This window comes from Lampetra planeri, chromosome 36 (assembly GCF_965212315.1).
Source record: "Lampetra planeri chromosome 36, kcLamPlan1.2.h2, whole genome shotgun sequence".
Classification (NCBI taxonomy): Eukaryota; Metazoa; Chordata; class Hyperoartia; order Petromyzontiformes; family Petromyzontidae; genus Lampetra; species Lampetra planeri.
In genome coordinates, this window is record NC_136142.1 from 7,603,887 (window position 1) to 7,613,724 (window position 9,838).

The following is a 9,838-nucleotide window of genomic DNA, read 5'->3' on the forward strand; positions in this document are numbered from 1 at the left end:
GCGGGTAAAATGACGCCAGCCACTTCACACACACTCTGCAGACAAATTTAACAATTACACCTGCAGCCTTTGTTGGGGGCATTTTACAAGCGCTGTTAACACTTCCCACACAGCCCCGGGGTTAGGAGCACAAGTACATTCGCCATCTCTGTCCGTTGTGTCTGCACGTCCCGGCCGTCTCGTAAAACGAGGGGGCACACAATGGACCTCTTAAAGATTATATTCTCGCGTATAAAATGGCACTCGGCCCAGGAGATGAATGTCAGTGTCGTGGTCTGCTGCTGCTGCTGCTGGCCATGACGAGAGGGCTTCGGCAGACAGAGAGTCCGTGTCGTGTCGCTGTTATGGTCCATAGTTCGGTTTGCATTTCCACAATGGAACGATTCTGCTCCGTTGAAGTGGCTTGTCTTTAATGTATATCTCGATGAGTCTCCATGTATCGCTATGGGTCTCTGTGTCATGTTTACTATGCGGGTCCATGCTTTGGGTTGCATGTCCACGATCGCACGACTTTAGTGGCATTTGTCGTTAACTGTTTCACTCGTGAAGGGGAGGTGGTGCTTCATCGGGCAAGTCGCTGTGGACGTTCTGATGCGTGTGGTGGCTGTCAGGCCGCTGTCTGCGAGGATGAAAAGGGAGGGAGGGAGGGGAGGGATGATGGAAGGATGGAGGGAGGAATGATGGAGGGAGGGGAGGGAGGGAGGGAGGGATGATGTAGGGAGGGTAGAAAGGGAGGGAGGGATGATGGAGGGAGGGATGATGGAGGGAGGGGAGGGAGGGATGATGTAGGGAGAGGAGAAAGGGAGGGAGGGATGATGGATGGATGGGAGGGGATGGGAGGGAGTCATCGGGGATGAGGAGTGTCAGAGCCAGGAAGTGTGGGATCTGAAGAAGACGCAAAAGATCCAATTCAAAATGAAACTTCACTGTTCTCCTGTTTCTGGATCATCAACCGAGAGAGAAAACCGACCACGTGCACCAGATCCGACGATGTGTCTGTCAAGTGCTCGCTCAGCTGCATTGGCTTCCGCTTGCCGAACGACTGCGTTTGTAGGGTCGCACTAATTGCGCGCACACAACACAAACACGCAGAACACAAAAGTGCTTGCTACAAATGAGCCACAATTACCTTGCCGATCTCGTGAATGAGAATGAAACACTCCGATCATCCTCGCCGCAGCGGCTTTTGGCTTGGCGGTCGAACAAAGGCGGTCACCGCATCGCGCGCTCTCACTTCCGATATGACGAAGCCAATGCGATCAAGGCACTTTTAAATAATCTTGATCAGCGGTTCTTAACATTTACTGTTGCCTTGCCCCCCTCCCCCCCGCTTTGGTCCTTAATTGTGAACAAAAAAAATTATAATATTAATAAGTACATAGGTTTGATGAAACAAAGTAGTTGAACGCAGGTGCCCGTAATTAATTTGCGTGTTTCGATGGTTGACCTAAAAAGAAACATCTGGCCATGTCTCGGACCCCAAGAGAGGGCATCTCTCACCCCCAGAGAGGGCATCTCACACCCCCAGACAGGGCATCTCACACCCCCAGAGAGGGCATCTCACACCCCCAGAAAGGGCATCTCTCACCCCCAGAGAGGGCATCTCTCACCCCCAGAGAGGGCATCTCTCACCCCCAGAGAGGGCATCTCACACCCCCAGAGAGGGCATCTCTCACCCCCAGAGAGGGCATCTCACACCCCCAGAGAGGGCATCTCACACCCCCAGAGAGGGCATCTCACACCCCCAGAGAGGGCATCTCTCACCCCAGAGAGGGCATCTCACACCCCAGAAAGGGCATCTCTCACCCCCAGAGAGGGCATCTCTCACCCCCAGAGAGGGCATCTCTCACCCCCAGAGAGGGCATGTCTCACCCCCAGACAGGGCATCTCTCACCCCCAGAGAGGGCATCTCACACCCCCAGACAGGGCATCTCACACCCCCAGACAGGGCATCTCACACCCCCAGAGAGGGCATCTCACACCCCCAGAGAGGGCATCTCTCACCCCAGAGAGGGCATCTCACACCCCCAGAGAGGGCATCTCTCACCCCCAGAGAGGGCATCTCTCACCCCCAGACAGGGCATCTCACAACCCCAGAGAGGGCATCTCTCACCCCCAGAGAGGGCATCTCACACCCCCAGACAGGGCATCTCACACCCCCAGACAGGGCATCTCACACCCCCAGACAGGGCATCTCACACCCCCAGAGAGGGCATCTCACACCCCCAGGGAGGGCATCTCTCACCCCCAGAGAGGGCATCTCACACTCCCAGAGAGGGCATCTCACACCCCAGAAAGGGCATCTCTCACCCCCAGAGAGGGCATCTCTCACCCCCAGAGAGGGCATCTCTCACCCCCAGACAGGGCATCTCATACCCCCAGAGAGGGCATCTCTCACCCCCAGAGAGGGCATCTCACACCCCCAGACAGGGCATCTCACACCCCCAGACAGGGCATCTCACACCCCCAGACAGGGCATCTCACACCCCCAGAGAGGGCATCTCACACCCCCAGGGAGGGAATCTCTCACCCCCAGAGAGGGCATCTCACACTCCCAGAGAGGGCATCTCACACCCCCAGACAGGGCATCTCACACCCCCAGACAGGGCATCTCACACCCCCAGACAGGGCATCTCACACCCCCAGAGAGGGCATCTCACACTCCCAGAGAGGGCATCTCACACCCCAGAAAGGGCATCTCTCACCCCCAGAGAGGGCATCTCTCACCCCCAGAGAGGGCATCTCTCACCCCCAGACAGGGCATCTCATACCCCCAGAGAGGGCATCTCTCACCCCCAGAGAGGGCATCTCACACCCCCAGACAGGGCATCTCACACCCCCAGACAGGGCATCTCACACCCCCAGACAGGGCATCTCACACCCCCAGAGAGGGCATCTCACACCCCCAGGGAGGGAATCTCTCACCCCCAGAGAGGGCATCTCACACTCCCAGAGAGGGCATCTCACACCCCCAGACAGGGCATCTCACACCCCCAGACAGGGCATCTCACTCCCCCAGAGAGGGCATCTCACACCCCCAGAGAGGGCATCTCACACCCCCAGAGAGGGCATCTCACACTCACAGAGAGGGCATCTCACACCCCCAGAGAGGACATCTCACACTCACAGAGAGGGCATCTCACACCCCCAGGGAGGGCATCTCTCACCCCCAGAGAGGGCATCTCACACTCCCAGAGAGGGCATCTCACACCCCAGAAAGGGCATCTCTCACCCCCAGAGAGGGCATCTCTCACCCCCAGACAGGGCATCTCATACCCCCAGAGAGGGCATCTCTCACCCGCAGAGAGGGCATCTCACACCCCCAGACAGGGCATCTCACACCCCCAGACAGGGCATCTCACACCCCCAGACAGGGCATCTCACACCCCCAGACAGGGCATCTCACACCCCCAGAGAGGGCATCTCACACCCCCAGGGAGGGAATCTCTCACCCCCAGAGAGGGCATCTCACACTCCCAGAGAGGGCATCTCACACCCCCAGACAGGGCATCTCACACCCCCAGACAGGGCATCTCACTCCCCCAGAGAGGGCATCTCACACCCCCAGAGAGGGCATCTCACACCCCCAGAGAGGGCATCTCACACCCCCAGAGAGGGCATCTCACACTCACAGAGAGGGCATCTCACACCCCCAGAGAGGACATCTCACACCCCCAGAGAGGACATCTCACACTCACAGAGAGGGCATCTCACACCCCCAGTGAGGACATCTCACACCCCCAGAGAGGACATCTCTCACCCCCAGAGAGGGCATCTCACACCCCTAGAGAGGGCATCTCTCACCCCCAGAGAGAGCATCTCACACCCCCAGAGACGGCATCTCACACTCCCAGAGAGGGCATCTCTCACCCCCAGAGAGGGCATCTCTCACCCCCAGAGAGGGCATCTCACACTCACGGAGAGGGCATCTCACACCGCCAGACAGGGCATCTCACACTCCCAGAGAGGGCAACTCGCACCCCCAGGGTGTGCGGGCACCGAAGGCCAAGGAGCCACTCATCTTGAAAACCACTCATCTTTTTTCTTAGAATTGTTTTTTTGTTCTGTTTAGTTTGTTGTCCTCCCCCCGCCGCACCCCTGATTAGCACGGTCGTCTGCGTGCGGTGCTAAAGAAGTTCAACGCACGTGTAGATACACAACAAACAAAGGACAAATATCTCCGTGTAACCTTAACAGACTGTTGGGGCAAGTGCTGTTAGCGAGCACCTATGAAGGCCGGCACGGCACACGAGGCAGTGGGTGGCCAACACCACTCCCGGCCGCCTTTGTATTCCCAGTGACAATGTTTACACGCCGCACCAGGTACTCATTTGAGGCCGAGTCGACCTAGGGGAGGCCCAGAACCGGTTCAGATAATCGTCACTGGTGTTGGCCGTTTGAGCGGCAATCGAACCCGGGTCGCCAGGTTTGTAGCGCAGCGCGCTAACCGCTACACTACCGCTCCCCACACACAAACACAAGATTTCGTCCCCAGCAGAACCACAGATCCACCATCCAAAGCGTGGACGTCTCATCATCACCCCCGCCCGAGCCACTTCTCCCCAAACAGCGTGCGTGGCGTGTCGAGGTTGTCATCACCAGTGGTGGAAACTCCACGTTCCTATGCCAGGGCGCAGTCCGTTCGAAGCGCAGCCGCTTGGCGTACTGATGCAGACCGCGTATATATATAGAGGGTGCTTTGAAAAAAAAAAACGTTGACGCTTCTGAGAATTTGCGACAACGCCGCCAGCAATGGTGCGTCTCCGGGCGCTGGAGACCACCTGGAGAAGATTCCAGGCACGCGTTGACAACGATGGCGAACCAGTGGGAGACTCCTTACGTAGGTAGAAAAATAATCGATTAGTGATCGATTATTATTTTTCTACCACCTACGTGACTTCACCGAAAGAACCAACGAGTATGGATTCCTGCAGTCACGAAAGCTTCAAATCTAGATTGGAGTGGAAACTATTTTGAAGCTATTAACACACATTTGTTATCGCGTTAGTGTCATATTATCCGTTCTTTTTCCATGAAAAACGATAATTCCATATAAGTGTTTTTTTGTGTTGTTGAAGCACCCCCTGTTTAATTAGCGCGCTGCTTACAGTGGCTAGCAACTAAAGCACGGGTGGGATTTTTGTTTTTGTTCTACCAAGCAATCGAGATACGTTCCACTAATTGGGGGAAATTAATGTCGAGTCGTATTCTGTTCGCCAAGTGATACATCATAGAAGCTGTTGACTATCGCAACAACAACAACAACGGCAACAGCAACAAACCCAACGCGTTCGTGAGTAACGCCGTGCGGTGCGTGGTCTTAATTAGGAAACAATGTACGATGGGCGACGTTTCGGGCAATGCCCCTTCTTTCCGAGCACATCGATTGCCGGTCGCATTGCCCATCGCGCAATCAGCAACCTTCGTCGGGTCCACCTCGACAATACCATCAACGTCGTCACCATCGCTGTCATCGACATCCGTTTTAGAACCAGCACCACCAGCACCACCACCAGCACCATCATCATCGCAACATTAACGAGCACCTGTTGCCTTCAGCAACATTATCGTCATTAAGCTTCGTCATAATAACATTTAGAGACAGATATTTTGCCATCACCGCCAGCACCACCACTCTCATCCATCGCCACCACCATCATCATCATCATCTTTAAGACGTGTATCCGATCGTCAGTCACATGGTCGTCATCATCATCATCATTACGCATAACGATGTAAGATCAATTACTGTCACAACGGTAACCAACAGCCCATCATAAATCAGCATTCCACAACGAGGTGAAAGTCCACTAACTATCGCAGCGATACGTGTGATAGTAGAATTAGGGGAAAGCTCGTCATCATCATGACTAACCAAGTCAGTTCGATACTTGTGCAGCTATAACCAAGTGACCAACATCATCATCATCATCATCTTCGTCGGTATTTATAACGAGGTGAAAGCCCATTACGACCACGTCTATAACGTACAGCCTATGATCACCGTTGTCGAGCAAGGTAAGACCTTATTTTTCAAATCTGTAACTGCAACATCACCATCCTAAACATCATCCATAACGAGGTGAGAGTCAGTCTCCATAATAACGTTTTTCGGGTTAAATCGCGTAAGTGTGAATATGTCGTAACCCTCCACCACCCGACACAGCCAGGAAGGTTTGTCACGTAAACAACGCGCCAATTAGTTACTAATATAGTGTATAGTGTAGTATACAGTAGTGTAGCGCATAGTGTAGTGTATAGTGTAGTATACTACTTCAGCCCACCGGTATGTTGGAGAGTAAATCCACAACGTTTACAGTTCGGGTACGACGTTTCGCTGGTAATTACATCCGGCATCATCGGGCGATTTGCCAAAATAGTCAATCTGTGTGACTACCCACCGTCAACATTAACATCATCTGTAACTGCAACATCGTAAGCATCGTCTATAACGAGGTGAGAGTCAGTCTGTCTATCCACAGTCAGATCTATAACTGCAACGCCAATCGTCATCTGTAACTCCTTCATAGCGATGCCATTGCATGTGTAGCGTGGTGAAGCCAACCTCGTCATCATCATCATCATCACGAGGTGCAAAGACTGTTACCACATCATTATACAGTACTCACCGTAGCACGACACCGAGAGGATGGACGGATGGATGGCAGCTAATGCTGTTGTCGCATTTTCACTGTGGTTGTGGTGTTGCGTGATCCGAAACGCGCGGGTGTGTGGCCGCGTGTGCGATAGTGAGCATATTAAAACGAGCCTGTGTGTGTGTGTGAGAGAGATGGTGAGCGAATGAGTGAGTGAGTAAAGGCGTGGATGAGTGAGATGGTGAGATAATAAGCTGCTGTGTGAGCGATATGGCGAGCGGTCAAGCTACTGGGCGAGTGAGATAGTAATCGAGTGAGCGAGTGGGTGAGTGAGATGGTGAGCGGTTAAGCGTTGGGTGGGTGGTTATCAAGTTCGGCTGTGAGGCAGTTAATGACATGGTCAATGAGATGGTGAATGGGCGAGATGGTCAGTGGGTGGCATCACGGATGCGTGCGATAGTGCATGCGACAGGGTGATTATTGTGAGTGAGTGAATTAGTGAGTAGGTGGGTGGGTGAATGTGGGTACGAGTGGATGGGTGAAAATGTGAAGCGGCGAGTGCGTGAGTCAGTGGGTGAGAGGGCAAGTGAGATTGTGCGTGAAATATTCAATTCGTGAGAGTTGTGTGTGTGTGTGTGAATCAATGTGTGGATGGGTGAATGAATATACCGGTGAGTACGACTGGCAGTGCGCTGGGTGCGCGCGTCTGTTCGTGAAGGAGTCGATGGGTGGGTGAGAGAGCGAGTGGATGCGTGCATTGATTGATACGAGTCGATGAATGTTTGTGTGAGTCACTGGGGGAATAGGTGAGATGAATGAAAAAGCGAATGTGTGGGTGAATGGATGAGTGTGCAACTGGGTGACTAGGAGAGTGGATGAGCGAGTCGGTGGGCGAGTAGTTGTGTAGGTGAATGGTTGGGTGAATGAGCGGGGTTAAGATATTAGTAGTAGGAGTGAGTGACTCGGTGCGTTTATAAGAATGTGCGTGAATGCGTGCATGGATACATGAGTGGCTGAGTGAATGATTGGGCGAGTGTGCTGGCCGAGTGAATTAATAAATGCCTTTGTGGGTGGGTTGAACGGGTGGCTGGCTGGGTGAGCAAGCCACCGAGCGACTTTGTGCGTGTGTGCGGCTGGCTGGGCGGATGCGTAATTGGGCGAGTGGCTGGGCGAGTGGCTGGGTGAGTGATTGGGTTGGGCGCGTGGGTGGGCGCGTAAGTCGGTACGTGGCTGGGTGCGTGGGTGAGTGAGTGGGTTGGGTGTGTGAGTCGGTGCCTGGCTGGGTGAGTGCGTGGGTGGCTGGGTGAGTGATTGTGTGAGTGATTGGGTTGGGTGCGTGGGTGGGTGCGTGGGTGAGTGAGTGGGTTGGGTGCGTGAGTTTGAGTACGTGGGTGAGTAAGTGGGTGGGTGAGTGAGTGAGTGAGTGGGTGAGGGGGTGAGTGAGTGGGTGAGTAAGTGAGTGACTGAGTGAGTGAGTCGGTGGGTGGGTGAGTGGGTGGGTGAGTCCGTGGTGGCTGGGTGGGTGGGTGAGTGGGTTGGGCGCGTGGGTGGGTGGGTGAGTGAGTGGGTGGGTAAGTAATTTGCTTGGGTGCGTGGCTGGGTGAGTCCGTGGGTGGCTGGGTGGGTGGATGAGTGGGTTGGGCGCGTGGGTGGGTGGGTGAGTGGGTGGGTGAGTGGGTGGGTGAGTGGGTAGGTGAGTGGGTGGGTGAGTCCGTGGGTGGCTGGGTGGGTGGGTGAGTGGGTTGGGCGCGTGGGTGGGTGGGTGAGTGGGTGAATGGGTGAGTGAGTGAGTGGGTGAGTGAGCGAGTGGGTGGGTGAGCGAGTGTGTGGGTGAGTGAGTGGGTGGGTGGGTGAGTGAGTGAGTGGGTGAGCGGGTGAGTGGGTGGGCGGGTGGGTGAGTGGGTGGGTGGGTGGGTGAGTGGGTGGGTGGGTGGGTGAGTGGGTGAGTGAGTGGGTGGGTGGGTGAGTGAGTGGGTGGGTGAGTGGGTGAGTGGGTGAGTGGGGCACCTCTGCTGATATCGCCTTCTTCTGTCACTCATCCCGAGTCGCGAGAGATTCGCCTCCGTCTCTCTCATTGGCCGGGAGCTCCGTCTGCCGACCCCAGCGACGCAACGTTGCCCAGATTTATTTAATGAATTAATGATAAATAAACGACATCTACCACATCGCAAATGATTATCCAAATTATCAGCAGCAGTCGAGGCAGCAGTCGTATAGTACCGCTTGCAGCAATTCTCCCTGCAGTTAGATCTGCAGCAGTCAATGTATACTGCACATCAGCTGGCGTTCGCGATTCGTTCTCTCATGAAGCTGGGCAGGTGATGTTGTTGTTGTTGTTGATGGTGGTGGTGCCGATGGTCGGGACGATGCCGCTGGCGATGTTGAATGACATCACGCGCCCTGACCACGCGTCCTTCCTTTGGTGTCACGTGTATTCCTTCACTCCGTCCTTGACTTTCGTGCCGACGACGTGACTCGTTCATTCGTTCGTCGATGTCGTTCGCTTCGCGCTCCCTCGGGAGGTTGCACGCGCACGGCGCCGAGTCTGTGCAGACGGGAACACGCCTCTTAAATAAACGCCTATCATCATTACCACCACCAACATCATCTCATTATCATTATCTAATCAACATCATCGCGAGCATTATCTCATTATCATAAATTGGATCGACATCAGCATTATCTCACGATCATCAAATCGACATCACGAGCGTTCGCATTAACATCATCAGTATAATCTCATCAATATCATCATTATTATGATTATATCATTAACATTATACTAATATTATCAGCATACTAATCAACAGCAGCAGCAGCATTCCAAATCATCCGTCACTTGTTGCGCCACGGCCATTCCATTGTTCACACGCAAGTCAAATATAATTGCATGATTCACGTTTAATTGCACTGTTACATTCCCATTCAATTATGCACTCTTGTCAATCCACTGCTGAATGATAAAGCCCCCCCCCCCCTAACCCTCCCTGTCATACTTCACCACGCCGGTCAGTGCGGCTCGAGCCGAGAACCGGTACAAATCTCGGCGTGCCACCGATGATTGCGTCACCCCGTGGTGCCGGGAATCGAACTCAGGTCCGCCCGGGGTTCGTAGCGCAGTGGTATTCGCTACCCCCCCCCCCCATCGCTGTTATTTTTTTAATTATTGTTTTAATTAACACCGTTTAACCCATTCAACGGCCATATTCGTCGCCGCTTTGTGAACTATTTTGCTTAATTTC

The 9,838-nt window shown here is 54.0% G+C and overlaps 1 protein-coding gene across 1 annotated transcript in view; it reads right to left on the reverse strand.

Moving 5' to 3' along the window:
- LOC144730622 (uncharacterized) overlaps window positions 1–9,127 on the reverse strand; it is a 74,946-nt gene extending 65,819 nt beyond the window's left edge. Inside the window, exon 1 of the mRNA XM_078611269.1 lies at window positions 8,604–9,127. The gene's annotated coding sequence lies outside the window, so the exon portion shown is untranslated. The remainder of the gene's footprint in view (window positions 1–8,603) is intronic.
- Between the last annotated feature and the right edge of the window lie 711 nt (window positions 9,128–9,838).